At 47.0% G+C, this 15,328-nt stretch overlaps 1 long non-coding RNA gene across 1 annotated transcript in view; it reads right to left on the bottom strand.

Annotated features, from left to right (window-relative positions):
* Positions 1–15,328, bottom strand: part of LOC146867690 (uncharacterized) — a 376,821-nt gene that overhangs the window by 270,497 nt on the left and 90,996 nt on the right. The gene's annotated exons all lie outside the window — the stretch shown is intronic.

The raw sequence follows: 15,328 nt of genomic DNA, 5'->3' as shown, positions 1-15,328 counted from the left end.
AAGATTAAGTGAAAAATATATACAGATTGTAACAGCACTACTTGGTATGAATACCAACACAACCCTAAAGAAAGAAGTGCACAATGTGCTCGTGATAATGGAGTGACGGCGCAAGTGACAACGTGAAAGAAACCATAGCCAAATGGCGCAGAACAGTATTTACAAAATATATACAAGATGAAAGGTTCAGAAAACATCCAATGTTTGTCAATTGTTCATTTGGTATTTTTCGAAATTATTCGGAGAACCAAGCAATAGAGGGCGCCGGAAAGAGTTTAAGGCTGATGGGCACTGGTCGACCAGTGCCCATCAGCCTTAAACTCTCGAAAAATACCAAATGAACAATTGACAAACATTGGATGTTTTCTGAACCTTTCATCTTGTATATATTTTGTAAATACTGTTCTGCGCCATTTGGCTATGGTTTCTTTCACGTTGTCACTTGCGCCGTCACTCCATTATCACGAGCACATTGTGCACTTCTTTCTTTAGGGTTGTGTTGGTATTCATACCAAGTAGTGCTGTTACAATCTGTATATATTTTTCACTTAATCTTCTCCAAATACATGACGCCTACGGGCGCGTTAATCAAATTATTTGAAGCCTCTTTTTTACTTGCTTTGTGGTTTGTAATGTTTTGTACATACAATTGCAAAGAATTCAATAATTCCTGCTGAGATATTGTTGAAAATATTTTGCTATTAGTTCCATGTGCCATTTAATGCTGCCAGCTGATGATGCTCTAATAATGCATAGTGTATGTGAAATAGCATAGTGCCTAGAATACAGGAATTCAGTGGCTCACTTGACGTCTGAGTACTTCAGACCCAGGGGATCTGGGTAGGGGTGGGGCTAACACGTGGGGAAACAGTGATTGTTCAAAGAAGCAGGGTCTGATGAAAGCACAGTGCCTTGGGGTCTTGTTGATTTCCACGCCTTCTCCCATTAAGTGATTTCATGATCTTTCAATAACTTTGTTTGATATATTACCACTGTTAGGTTTAAGGTGATTTCAAATAACTTGTGTAGGTTATGTTAATACGCCGATAAAAAAGACAATATACAGCGAGCAGGTTTTTATGCCTGCACAGAGCCATGACGCTTAACAAACACAGCACCTTCTCTTCTCTGCTGACACCACACCTTCTCTTCTCTGCTGACACCGCACCTTCTCTTCTTTGCTACAAACACCACACCTTCTCTTCTCTGCTGGTTCTGCACCTTCTCTCTCTGCTGACACCACACCTTCTCTTCTCTGCTAGAATCACCACCCCTTCTCTCCTCTGCTGACACTGCACCTTCTCTTCCCTGCTACAAACACCACACCTTCTCTTCTCTGCTGACATCGCACCTCCTCTTCTCTGCTGACACCGCACCTTCTCTTCCCTGCTGACACCACACCTTCTCTTCTCTGCTGACACCGCACCTTCTCTTCTCTGCCACAAACACCACAACTTCGCTTCTCTGCTGGTTCTGCACCTTCTCTCTCTGCTGACACCACACCTTCTCTTCTCTGCTGACACCCCACCTTCTCTTCTCTGCTACAAACACCACACCTTCTCTTCTCTGCTGACACCACATCTTCTCTGCTGACACCGCACCTTCTCTGCTGACATCGCACCTTCTCTTCTCTGCTGACACCACACCTTCTCTTCTCTGCTGACACCACACCTTCTCTTCTCTGCTAGAAACACCACCCCTTCTCTCCTCTGCTGACACCACACCTTCTCTTCTCTGCTGACACCCCACCTTCTCTTCTCTGCTACAAACACCACACCTTCTCTTCTCTGCTGACACCACATCTTCTCTGCTGACACTGCACCTTCTCTGCTGACATCACACCTTCTCTTCTCTGCTGACACCACACCTTCTCTTCTCTGCTGACACCACACCTTCTCTTCTCTGCTGGCACCACACCTTCTCTTCTCTGCTGACACCACCTCTTCTCTGCTGACACCGCATCTTCTCTTCCCTGCTGACACCACATCTTCTCTGCTGACAACGCACCTTCTCTTCTCTGCTGACATCGCACCTTCTCCTCTCTACTGACACCGCACCTTCTCTTCTCTGCTACAAACACCACACCTTTTTTTCTCTGCTGACACTGCACCTTCTCTTCTCTCCTGACCCCACACCTTCTCTTCTCTGCTGACACCACACTTTCTCTTCTCTGCTACAAACACCACACCTTCTCTTCTCTGCTGACACCACATCTTCTCTGCTGACACCACACCTTCTCTTCTCTGCTGAAACCACAACTTCTCTTGTCTGCTACAAACACCACACCTTCTCTTCTCTGCTGGTTCTGCACCTTCTCTCTCTGCTGACACCACACCTTCTCTTCTCTGCTGGTTCTGCACCTTCTCTTCTCTGCTACAAACACCACACATTCTCTTCTCTGCTGGTTCTGCACCTTCTCTCTCTGCTGACACCACACCTTCTCTTCCCTGCTGGTTCTGCACCTTCTCTCTCTGCTGACACAACACCTTCTCTTATCTGCTGACACCACACCTTCTCTTCTCTGCTACAAACACCACACCTTCTCTTCTCTGATGACACCGCACCTTCTCTTCTCTGCTGACACCACACCTTCTGTTCTCTGCTGACACCACACCTTCTGTTCTCTGCAGACACCGCACCTTCTCTTCTCTGCAGACACCGCACCTTCTCTGCTGACACCGCACCTTCTCTTCTCTGCTGACATCGCACCTTCTCTTCTCTGCTGACATCGCACCTTCTCTTCTCTGCTGACATCGCACCTTCTCTTCTCTGCTGGTACCACACCTTCTCTTCTCTACTGACACCGCACCTTCTCTTCTCTACTGACACCACATCTTCTCTGCTGACACTGCACCTCCTCTTCTCTGCTACAAACACCACTACTTATCTTCTCTGCTGACAATGCACCTTCTCTTCTCTGCCGACACCACACCTTCTCTTCTCTGCCAACACCACACCTTCTGTTCTCTGCCAACACCACACTTTCTCTTCTCTGCTGACACCCCACCTTCTCTTCTCTGCTAGAAACACCACCCTCCTCAGCTGGCACTGCACCTTCTCTTGTCTGCTGACACCACACCGTCTCTTGTCTGCTGACACCACACCTTCTCTTCTCTGCTAGAAACACCACCCCTTCTCTCCTCTGCTGACACTGCACCTTCTCTTCTCTGCTACAAACACCACACCTTCTCTTCTCTGCTGACACCGCACCTTCTCTTCTTTGCTGACACATCACCTTCTCTTCTCTGCTGATGCCACACCTTCTCTTCTCTGCTACAAACACCACACCTTCTCTTCCCTGCTACAAACACCACACCTTCTCTTCTCTGCTGACACCACACCTTCTCTTCTCTGCTGACACAGCACCTTCTCTTCTCTGCTGAAGCCACACCTTCCCGTCTTTGCTGACAGCACATTCCTACAATAACTTTTTTTAATGTGTTCCTGCTGTTACATATAACGCGCCCTGGTACAAAAGTATAGATTGAATATTTTGAGATCTAAAATTAATATTAGAATTAACACAAATATAAAAAAATATACATACTGAAAAACAATATTGATAATATAATTTTAAAATAGGAAATGTATTAAGAAATACGTTTTAAATTATGAAAAGTTGCTTCTCTTTTTATAAATATATTTTATATAATTAAAATTTATTTTGGAATTATTCTTTCAAAAATATGCATTTAACATTGCAAATAATGGAAAAATACTATAATAATTTTACATTTAAATATTTCATTTACAAAATGTAGATCAATCCAAAAATATTTTTGAAAACATCTGTTTTTCTGGAAAAAATAAAATTAAATATCTTCGCAAATGCATATATTTTTGAAAATGTAAAAATATAAAGTAATTTCTTATACATCTATGAAAATTTAATACTATTTTAATACATTTGAATGTTTATCAAATAAACATGCAGGGGCCTATTACGATCCTGGTCAGAAAGCCTGCGACGTGAGGTCAGAGGCTTTTTGACCGAGATCGTGGGTTTCAGTTCTGACCGACTAATTACAATCTAGGTGGTCGGAATTGAAAGCGGCTAGTCATTCCGGCTGGATTCCTATGGGCTCAGGAGCTCGTCGGACAGTGGGAAACCAGTTTTAATCCCAATGGACGGAGTTTCCGCCGTTGGGATTACGATGCTCCCACAGGATTTCCATGTCGGGCTTTCCGAAATGGAAAGCCTGTCGAAAACGAGTCTGGGGCCCCTAGTAGGGCCTCCTTTTCTTTGGGTCTCTGGTTGGGGGCCGAGGGAGCACCTATGCTGCCCCCCCCCTGTTGATGCACTGCCACGCAATGCAGGGGTGAACACAAACTTCCATTTCTCTATAGGAGCTTGTGCTATGGCCGGTTCACAGCCATAGCACAAGCTCTCATAGGGAAATGCGAGTATGCGACTGCACCATGTGTGATCGCATTGTAAACAGGGAGTTGGGACCACCGACCACAGGTCAGCAGGTCCCGATTCCGCGATGATGTTGGTCGACAGACATCATAATCAGGCCCATTAGTTGGGGAAGGGGACTAGATTTACTATTCAAACTCTGGTTCTACAGAAATTGGGGACAGTGCATCTATTTTGGGGTGGGAGGCTTAAACCATTCTAACTCCAATTCAAATAACACTGAAAGAAATGCAAATATGTAGGAAGGTCAAATTTACTATTCTGGGGGGCGTGGATTGGTGAGCCATCATGGTGGACGCAGCCTAACAGGGATCCGCAAGTCCACGCCATAATCCGGCTGAAATCTGAATCCTGCCCAGAGAAGCTCTATCGAAGCTGCTGGTGCCCACGGCCGTGTGAGGTGCAGAGATTCCTTCTTGCCCGAGGTGGGCGAGCTGCTGTGCGAGTTTTCCTGGTGAGAGTGCTCCGGCAAGGCACAGGCCGGATTTTCCTCGTGGCGCTCCAGCCGCATCCTGGGGTGTCGCTGCGGTGCTCGGGCCGGGTCCCGACCGGGGACGAGGGTGGCAGTAGTGAGTGGGTGAGAAGACATCGGAGGAGACTTGCCCTCGTGTTGCTAATGAGCTTTTACCATGCAGGGATTGCTGGGTGCACCCACCGCAGCCCCCGCTTAGCAGGGGGTGGGGCTCTTCGAGGGCTGGTTCCCACTACTAGAGGAGTGAATGCATTGCGACTACGCTGGTGGCTCGTTCCTGGCTGGGCTGGTGGCCCCCCTCTTTTTCTGCAGCGTCAGTCTTGCGGCCTGGGTCTGCGCATATCCAGATCACACAGATCTTCTCATACACTGTGGCAACCCACCCCAGGGTACACGTATGATCCTGTGTTAACTGTCCATATTCTCCCTGCGGCCGCAGCAACTTTAGACACCCTCCACGATGGGCAAGGATAAGACCAGTGCAGCTGGCCCCAAGCAGGGCACCCTCGAACAGTACACTACGCCCAATGGGGGCTCCACGGGCGGCGAAGGGACAAGTTCAGCACCTGACAATGCAGCTTTCCTAGCGGCGATAAACAATGCCAGGGGAATGCTGGACGCCAAGATCGGAGCATTGGGGTCGGAGGTCTCATTCCTGCACCAAGAGCTCCGCAAGGCTGTCGATCGCATCACAGAGGCGGAAACGAGGGTCTTGACAGTGGAAGATACAGTCTTCACCCTCCAGAAAAAGGTGAACAAACTCACTGTGGTGTTGCAGGAGCTGGCTTCCCGGGTGGAGGATGCAGAGGACCGAGCGAGACGTAACAACTTACACTTCGTGGGCCTGCCGGAGGGCTGTGATGGTGCTTCAATGACTGGCTTCATCACGCGGTGGCTCACAGACCTCATGCCGAAAGATCTCCTGTCCTCGTCCTTTGTGGTGGAACATGCCCATAGGGCCTCGACCAAAAACCTCCAGGAACGGCTCCCAGGCCGGTGATCGTAAAAATCCTGAATTATGCTGACTAGATGCAGTTTTGCGATATGCCAGGTCTCACAAAGACAGTATCCAACACGAATCTCGGTCCATTATGGTATTTCCGGATTACACACGCCTGGTCCAACAGCAGCGCCAGTCTTTCACCGCGGCGAAGCGCAGGCTGCGAGACTTAAACATACAATACATGCTGCTATATCCAGCCAGGATGCAAGTGATCTACAACTCCAAGTCGTTTTTCTTCGACACTCCTGAGGCCGTCTTCGCTTGGACTGATGAGCACCCCCAGCTCCGGCCAGGCTCACCACCATTAGTAGATTTGGATTCTTCACGCAGCTCGCGAAGTCATCGGCCACGGCGAACCAAATCCAAGAAACAACGGGGTCCTGGATCGGACAGGATGTCCGCGAGCCCGGAGCAGCCCCCCCCCGATCTTTTTGGAGCATCACAGGCAATCAACAGCAAGTTGACAGTGATTGTTTATTAAGACTATGTACGAAGTTTCCTCTGGGAGGGCGTGGGGGCTAAGCCATGGGACTGCTGAGCCACACAATTATTGTGCCCCTCTTGTTCTCATGTTTCTAGGGTGGGTAGGGTCTCTTTGGCATGGGGTTCCTCTGTTGGGAGCCTTGTGTGCCTCACACCGCAACAGATGCTCCTAGTTCTTGACAGTGTCGGGTGGGGGGGTTTTAAGGGAACATAGATTTAGGATGTTTGTGTTCTTATGTTATATGCAGACAGACCATTCAATTTTGAACTCTTCGCTGTTATTGTCTTCAAATCAAGAGAAAATGGCGCTAGGTGATGTATCCCCTCTCGGAGACCTTACAGTAGTCTCTTGGAACATCAGGGGCCTACTAAAAAGTGAAACGAGGTGCCGTTTTGCATCAGGCAAATAGGTATGGGGCAGATATTCTACTTTTACAAGAGACGCACCTCCTAGGTACCAAAGCCCCATGTCTGGCCCGCTTCAGCTTTTATCATGTGTATCATGCAGGGTTCACCAGGGGTTCCAGGGGGGTGGCTATTTTAATCCATCGCAGGGTCCAGTTTCAACACATAGTACACAAGACCGATCCCGGATGTCGATTCCTCTTTGTCACGGGCACGCTGTACGTGGAACGGGTTACCATAGGCAGCATCTACGCCCCTCCCCCACTAGGGCAGCCTTTATTGATAAGATTTCGGGAGTCTGGGGGGACATGCCTGAGGCTTTGGCCCTTCTAGGGGGCGACTTGAAAGATACAATGGGGCCACTGGACCGATAACCCAGTGCAGACAGCCCACCACTACTGGGCCCTACTAAATTGAACACATTGGTTTCCACTCTGGGATGGGCTGACGTCTGGCGAGAATATCACCCGGCAGAACATAGCTACACATATTTGTCCATGGGTCGCAGTCCCGTTTGGACTATTTCTTTGCCCCTCGCATATTCCTTCACCAATTCTCACAAGTAACACATCTGCCTTGCGGGCTCTGCGACCACTCTCCGGGCACCTTGCAATTCCACACATGCTCCCGAAAACCCCCCTTCCACTGGTGCATGTCTCCCTGGCAGTTTCGGTGCCCTGATTATTCAGCATATGCTTCACACGGCGATCACCACATATCTGGATGATAATGGCCCCTCTGCCCCTTACCGATGTATTTTATGGGAGGCCCTTAAGCCTACTATTCGGGGTCCCGAAATCAGCTATCGCACCAAAGAAAAACGTGCACGGCGGGAGCATCTAGAGGCTTTAGAGTTACGCCAGACAACCCTGGCTTCACAGCTTAACTTGGACCCTAGCCCTATTATACGGTGAAACTTGATACAGGTGCAACAGGAACTACGGCAATATCTCATGGGTGAAGGCAAGGAGATCTGGGAGGAGTCACAACATCGGGTTTATCAATGGGGCGACAAGTCCAGCAGAATGCTGCATCGGCTCTGCCAAGCAGATGCTTCCCCGGCGGTCGTCCCCACTATTCGCGGCATTGACGGGTCCTTGCACACGTCACCGGAAGGCATTGCTGGGGAATTTGTGTGACATTTCACAACTCTCTATGCACGACATGAACAGATCTTGGCCGAACTCATAGCGGAATTCCTCACAGACATTCCGCCGCGGCAGCTGCCTGATCATCTACGCGAGCAATTGGAGGCCCCAATCACAGTGGACAAACTGACTGGTGCCCTAAACGCGCTTCACCTCGGGCGCACCCCTGGCACTAATGGATTCCCTATGGAATTCCTACAGCCGAACATACACCTCTTGGGGCACCATTTGTTGGCAGCAATTCACGGAACTTACCATTCTGGCGCGGGATTGGCGACATGCAGAAATTGTGTTATTACTTAAGCCCGGCCGCCCTCCAGACGACCCCTCCTCCTACCATCCCATCTCCCTTATTAACTTCGAACCCAAATTGTTGGGAAAAGTTCTTGCCGATCGCCTACGTGTAGGTGTCACGGATCTGATACATCCCGACCAGTCGGGTTTCATGCCACAAACAGCCACTCGCCACAATATCCGGAGGGTACATAACGCTATGGAAGCGGCCCCAGCGCTCGGTCGGCCGGCCGCCATGCTCCTCGGCGATATTGACAAAGCATTCGACTCGCTGAGCTGGGTGTATCTCTTCCAATTGCTCGAGGTGATCAACTTTGGGCCGCGCTTCCTGGCGTATGTGCGTCTGTTCTACACCGACCTAACGGCATCCGTGGGCATCGCGGGGCATCGCTCCCACCCCTTCACTATCCAAAGAGGTACTCGACAGGGCTGCCCCCTATCCCAGTTATTGTTTGCCCTTGCAGTCGAGCCCTTAGCGGCGTGGGTCAGAAGTGACCCGGTGCTCCGGGGTTTTGACTGGTCATGGTCGAGATCGGACCGTATCGCGTTATACGAGGGCGATGTCCTCTTTTTTTATAACAGATCCCTGGTACTCTGGGCCCACATGTTAGAAATCCTCAGGGGTTTGTGGAAACTACAGGCTTACACACGAATCCCGCCAAATCCATACTATTTCCGGTGTGCGGTCACCAGGGTCACGATGTGTGGGCCGCACAGCTCCCCAGGGCAACAGATGGTTTCAAATATCTCAGCATTTTTGTGTCCCCTTGCCCCAAAGTCTCCTGGGCGCATAAAATCACCCCATTGCGAACAAGTCTCAATGGCAAAACGGCAATATGACCGTTTCTTCCTCTATCCTTATACGGGCGCTCAGCCATCTTTAAGATGGTGTTACTAACCCGGATCTTGTATCGCCTTCAAAACTTCCCATACCCTATTCCGCGCTCCTAGTTCGCACAAGTCGACGCCATACAAAACAAATTCCTTTGGAACGGTGGCACAGTTAGGGTTGCTCTCCCCACCTGTGCGCAATCTACATATTGTGGGGGACCGCAACTGCGGACATCTACTCATATTATGTGGTGTCCCACATATTCGTGGTGAATGAATGGGGGTATAACTCCCCCACAGATCCGGCATGCCTCCTTCATCTTTTATACAGTGCCACACGCCTAGAGTTCATGCCACCTGCTGGTAGAGTTGTGATACAGCTGTGGCGGGCTAAAGTCCGACAGATGGGCTGGTATGGGAAACTCATCCAGAAAACCCCTCTACATACCTCCGCCCGGTGACCGCTCTGAAGGGGTTCCGGGGTGGGACCTTGTGGGGATCTCGACCCTCTGAGATGTGCTACAGGCCACCACACTGAAATCCTTCCAGCAACTACAGGCCGATTTCGACCTCCATAGAACACAATTCTACAAATTCCTTCAATTTCGACATGCACTCACCCCCCCGATTCGCACAATCGAGTGCCGCCTGCTGATGGGCGACCTTGGCCTCCACAAGATTAGGCAAATATATCAGACCCTGATGACCCACACACCAACAACACTTGACAAGACACGACTTGCATGGCAGGCTGACATCCCAGACCTGACGGATGACGACTGGGCTGAAGCCATCGCTAGTCTGAGGGGCTCGGCGGTCTCCACGCAATACCGTCTAATACAGTTCAAATACCTACACCGGGCATATTATACCCTGACTCGACTTTGGCGAATGGGAGTTATCCAGTCCCCCACATGTCTGCGGTGTGACCGGGAGGAGGGTACATTCTTGCACATGGTATGGAGCTGCACGGCGTTGCAACCCTTTTGGCACAGGATTCGGTCCTGCCTGAATGAGGTACTATCGTGGGAGCTCCCACTTGACCCGCGACTCTTCCTCTTACATAGCACTGACGGGGGGAATAGGTATAAGCAGAATTTATTGTTTCTGGCTCTTACTATCTCCAAGAGAAACATCGCACAACTATGGAAAGCGACATGTCCCCCGACCCTAGGTAAATGGAAGACCTAGTTAGATAGATGTATGGGGGCCAAAATAGCTGTGTTCCTTGCCCAGGGATGCCCTGCAACACATCAGAAGATCTGGACCCGATGGGTGACATATCGAGGAATCGAACTTCCCCCCCTGTCGAAGCGGAACCCTGAGTGGTGCCCCTTGCTCTTTATTACTCATTACTCTCTACTTCACCTTGACCGGACTGTCCAGCTCCGTCTGTATGTGAATACCAATGCCACTGTGCCGTATTTTCTTGTATGGAGATCGAGAAATGTCTGCATTTTGTTTTTGTTGTTTCGCCTGCATGTTTGGCAGATGTTGATCAATGGTAGAAATGCGGTTATTTGTGTGAAACTAATCCTTTTTCTCCTACATGTCATTGTAGGGCTATTGCCCATCCTGTCGACGAATGACCCAATAAAATTAGTTGTTAAAAAAAAATTACTATTCTAACTCCAGTCATACTAATGCATCTATTTGTGTGGTCAGCTTTACTTTTCCACTCTAAACTAAACATTGGGAAAAGTGTTGGACGCTAAGGCGAGGGGGGCAGAATTACTATCCTCCCTCCAAACTAATCAACACTGGAGAAAGTGTTGTAGTGTAGGAGTTTGGAGGTCAAATTTATTAATCCATCTAGAAAATAAGCAACATTGAGAAACGTGTTGGGCTGGGGGGGATTTACTTTTCCCACTACAAACTAAGCAATATTGAATAAAGGACTCTAGACTGGTAATATTTACTATTTCTACTCCAAACTAAGCAACATTAGGGAGAGTGCTGGAATATGTGGGAAGGGGAGAGTCAGATTTACCACACTCACCCCAAACTTAACAATATTGGGGAAAATGTTTGACTCCTGAGGATTAGATTTACTATTTCCACTCCAAACTCAGCAATATTGTAGAAACTGTTGGACTCAGGAGGGTTGCTTATTCCCAATCCAAACTAAGCAACATTCGGTAATGTATTGGATTCTGGGGGCAGTAGGGTAAGTGAAGCATTACCAAAAAAATAACATTGTAGGAAATATGATGGAAACCATGTGGTTCCCTTAACTCTAAGAAACAGAACAATTGCAAGTCCGGTGGGGAAGGATGTTCACCAATTTTTGGTTGTGCTACTATCATGCCAAACTCTAAATTAGGCCTATCCCGTTTACATTCATGAGTATACCAATAATTCACATAAAAACATTTGACAAAACGACAAAATTGGCTATTCATTTTGGGGAAACCTGCGTATATAATATCTGTTAGAAAGCAGAGAGATCCTAATTTTTAAAATGTGGTAAAGTCTAAGCATTGTGTTCAAATGTTGTGCATAATTTTTGATGCACCGATGAACTGTTTTATAGCTTAAACAAAGGAAATGACATGGCCATTTAGCTTCTTAAAAAAGGCTGTCTGAAGACAGGTCAGCGGGGTCTCCAAATCACTGCGGTAAGAAAAACATTTTACAAGATTATTGCATCCTATCATGGAAGCTAAAGAAAGGGTCCATCTTTGGAAATCTCGTTTAATTTTGGAAAATAGTTGCCCATAGCCTGTACACTACAGATTCGCAACTGCCAGATGAAAATCCACATATATTACAGTTCAAATCTATTGCATTCAGCTCAGGGGAAGTACATCTCCTGTTGTGTGACATAGGATGTAGCAGAATGAATTGATAACTTTGTAGCTGTAAACCTTTGGGAATTTGTTTATCAAACTGAAAACCTTATGGATATTTCCCTCATCAATCTCTAAAGAAGTGTGATGTTGTGCATAGATCCTGATTTTTGAGGGCCAGGAGAGATTTCAGTTGGTGCTTATTTGCACTGTATTTCTTATACAGTTAGCAAATGGTTCCAAGAATATAGACAAGAGAATAGGGGACAGAGGTGAACTCTGTAGGTCCATCTCCTCAAAGCCAATCTATTTTCTATTAAGGATCAATCCAGTGGAGGCATCCTGGTAGACGGATATGATCAACCTGGTATTCTGAGACAGGGCATTCATGTCCTTCATGGAGAAATATTTAAAATGTACCATGTCGGAAACATTCTTGAAATTCAAGAACAAAATGGCCCGGTGTGTTGATGTAAAGCTGAAGGCTTCTATTGCCTTGAACAAATTGTGCGTAATGCTTCTAGTACGCTACCAGGAACAAACAATGTAGTTTGTGTTAATATAGCCAATCTCATAGACAGCACCGTCATAAGTATTTTATAATCAAAGTTTAGTAATTCGATTGTCTGATATGACATACAAAGCTCTCGATTCTTCTCCAGTTTCAAATAAGTTACCAAATTATCATGACTGAATTGCATGGTTCAAAAATGTGTTAAACAAGAAAATCTCTTGGGCAAATTCAGACCATCTTCCTCAAGGAATTTAGTTGAAGGCAATAGTATTATCACCTTCTGACATTAATCAAGTTATAGGATCAATAGGATCAATTATTTTTAGTTAGAGACTTTATTTAGATTAGCAGCAGCCCAAAAACGTTGCACCCTCTCAGATTGAGAGAATAACGTGTCAGTATGTGTCAGAATATAATAGCTAATGATATATTTTTAAAGCCAATCTGAGCATTGATTCCTAAATCACAGGTCCTTCCAACCTGGCATTTTGCCTACCTTGTTGCCCTCTTCAAAAACCATTGAGGCTCCATAAACTGACTAATGATTGTACCTTCTGGTCAGCTGGGTCCATTGCTAACTCCTGCCTGGTTCTAAACATTTTCCAAGTCCTGAATGGCTGCTTTCTGTTGCTTTCTCTTACTTGCATTCTAGCTGGATGGGATTTACTTGCCACCTGGCCTACATTTTTGAGCTATGGCCTTTTTTAAGTTCTGGCCTTCTTAAATATTGAGAAAAGAAGTTACAGTCACCACTTTTACATATTTATCTCGGTTTTAGTTCGTGTTCTCCTAGGGGCATATGTATCAACCGATTTTGTATTCGCAAACGCTGCGAATCGCAAAAAAACAGCGTTTGCGAATACAAAATCGCAAAAGGAGATGTATGAGGCATTTCAGCCTCGCAATCTTAAGGAATCGCTAATTTTGCGATTTCTTAAGTTTGCGTAAGCATTTAAGAAATCGCAAATTGTGATTTCTCAAATGCAATGTAACACGCACCCAAGTTGTGAGATTTCTCCTTAAGAAATCGCAAATTACCACCAACTTCAAGTTGGAGGTAAATTGCGATTTCTTTGAAATATGCACTTTTTTGCATATTTCAAAGTGACATGTGGTGCACATACATTCCCTTAGGGCATGTATGTGCGCCATATGTGCACACATGCTGATTTCAGGGGTGCATCAGGGTGTCATCATGACACCCTTGCACCTTTGAAAATATTCTCAATTTGCGATTAGCAAATAGCGAATCGCAAATTGAGAAGGACTTCCCATTCATTGCTATGGGCCTCCTCAATTGTGCAATTTTTTAAATACATCCCGTTTTGCAATTCTCAAATAGCGATTCTCAAAAAATCGCTATTTGAGAATCGCAAATGGAGATGTTGATACATATGCCCCTTAATCTTTACTTCTTGATAGTCACAGGACAGGCAGTGGGTGGAGAAGCCTTAAAGTCCATAAGGTTAATGGACATAGAATTGATACTTTCAATAGCACAGGCCTGTAGTGGGCAGGGCCGCAGTCATCGCGTAATGGGCTGCGAGGAGGGGGGGACCAAATTCAGTGTAATGAAGTTTACCAGTAGGTGATGAGCTAACTAACCGCCACCACCAGTAACACACTAATTAAGGGCGTGGACATGTGAATTAATGAGAGGATACAGTATTGCAATAGTTAACAAGTTTACCCAAAGTTGTTTACATGCATAGCAATCATAAGGGCCCCTGCTGCACAGTTCTACAAGAGAACCAAATAAAAAGATAGGGGGCACCACAAGATGCATGCTCATACAGCAGGCACCCGCACAAACACTCTGGCAAAGTTTTGCTTGTTTGCTCCTACCCAGCTGTAACATCTCGCATGAGATTAGCATGTACCACGTGACTGCTGCAGGGAGCTCTCACTCCTGGCTCAAAGCGAGTCCCCATCCACCAGAAGGTATCCAGGCTGCTGAAGGCGGATGGAATCCGGTAAGTCCGTTACAGCAGCGGTTGGAGATTTTTGAAATTGGTGGGGCAGGTGCAGCACGTAAAAGTGAAATAATCTTGTAAAGACGGACATGCTGAAATTTGTATTGCAGTGGTGACCGGGGCAGATTCTATTTATTATTTATAGGTACGTTTTATTTATATCGAATGTGCACCGACCACCTCTGCAATACAAATGACATTTATCACCATATTGGGACTATTGACACACCACACACAATAACAGAATCCAGACAATAAGTTTGCATGTGCACAGCGTTAATGGTTCTAGCACTGGCACATACTGGATGAAGCACACGGACATGGATGCAGTCACACACTTATTTTCACAATCAGGAACACATAAAGGACATGGGTACATTAACAGAGAATCGGAAAAAGAGGGCTGCCTACATTAACTAAAATGTCAAATGCTTACCTGGATCCGGCTTGATGATCCGATCCTCCGACTCGTGCTGCCAAGCAAAGATGGGCATGCTGGATAACAGCATCCCAGCCAATCCAAGCACCGCTGTCATGCCACTTTTAATACCAAACAGTATAAGAGCAGTGCTACGATTGGCTGGGTCAGGGAAGCACACCGCTCACTCGGAGACTGATGAAGCTGTGTCGAAGCTCTTTCAGCTCCCAGGTAGCGTTGATCATGGAAGCCTGATGTGCACGTCAGACTGGCCACAGCGAAAATACCAGCCGATCTGACATGCACAGTTCATTATCACACCCCCTTCAATCCGTGCCAGATGGCTCCGTAGCCCTGCCCTTGCCCTACGGGAACCAAATACTCCGGTATATAGATCTGGCTGGGGTGTAGTCAGTCATGGCTCCTCCGCTAAGGCAGAGGAGCATCGCCCCACTAGTGTTTTTTTATTATAATTTTATTTTTCCATACTTGCTCAGTTCTTAGGGCGTGGCGGGGCTGTGCTCTGCCGCGCAGGGTGAGGAGTGGTGAGCACTTAAGTGCGCATTACAGTTTGGCCA

The sequence above is a fragment of the Triturus cristatus genome, chromosome 1_2, assembly GCF_964204655.1.
Source record: "Triturus cristatus chromosome 1_2, aTriCri1.1, whole genome shotgun sequence".
Taxonomy (NCBI): domain Eukaryota; kingdom Metazoa; phylum Chordata; class Amphibia; order Caudata; family Salamandridae; genus Triturus; species Triturus cristatus.
The sequence above is the reverse complement of the archived record's forward strand: the minus strand, read 5'-3'. Positions and strand labels throughout refer to the sequence as shown.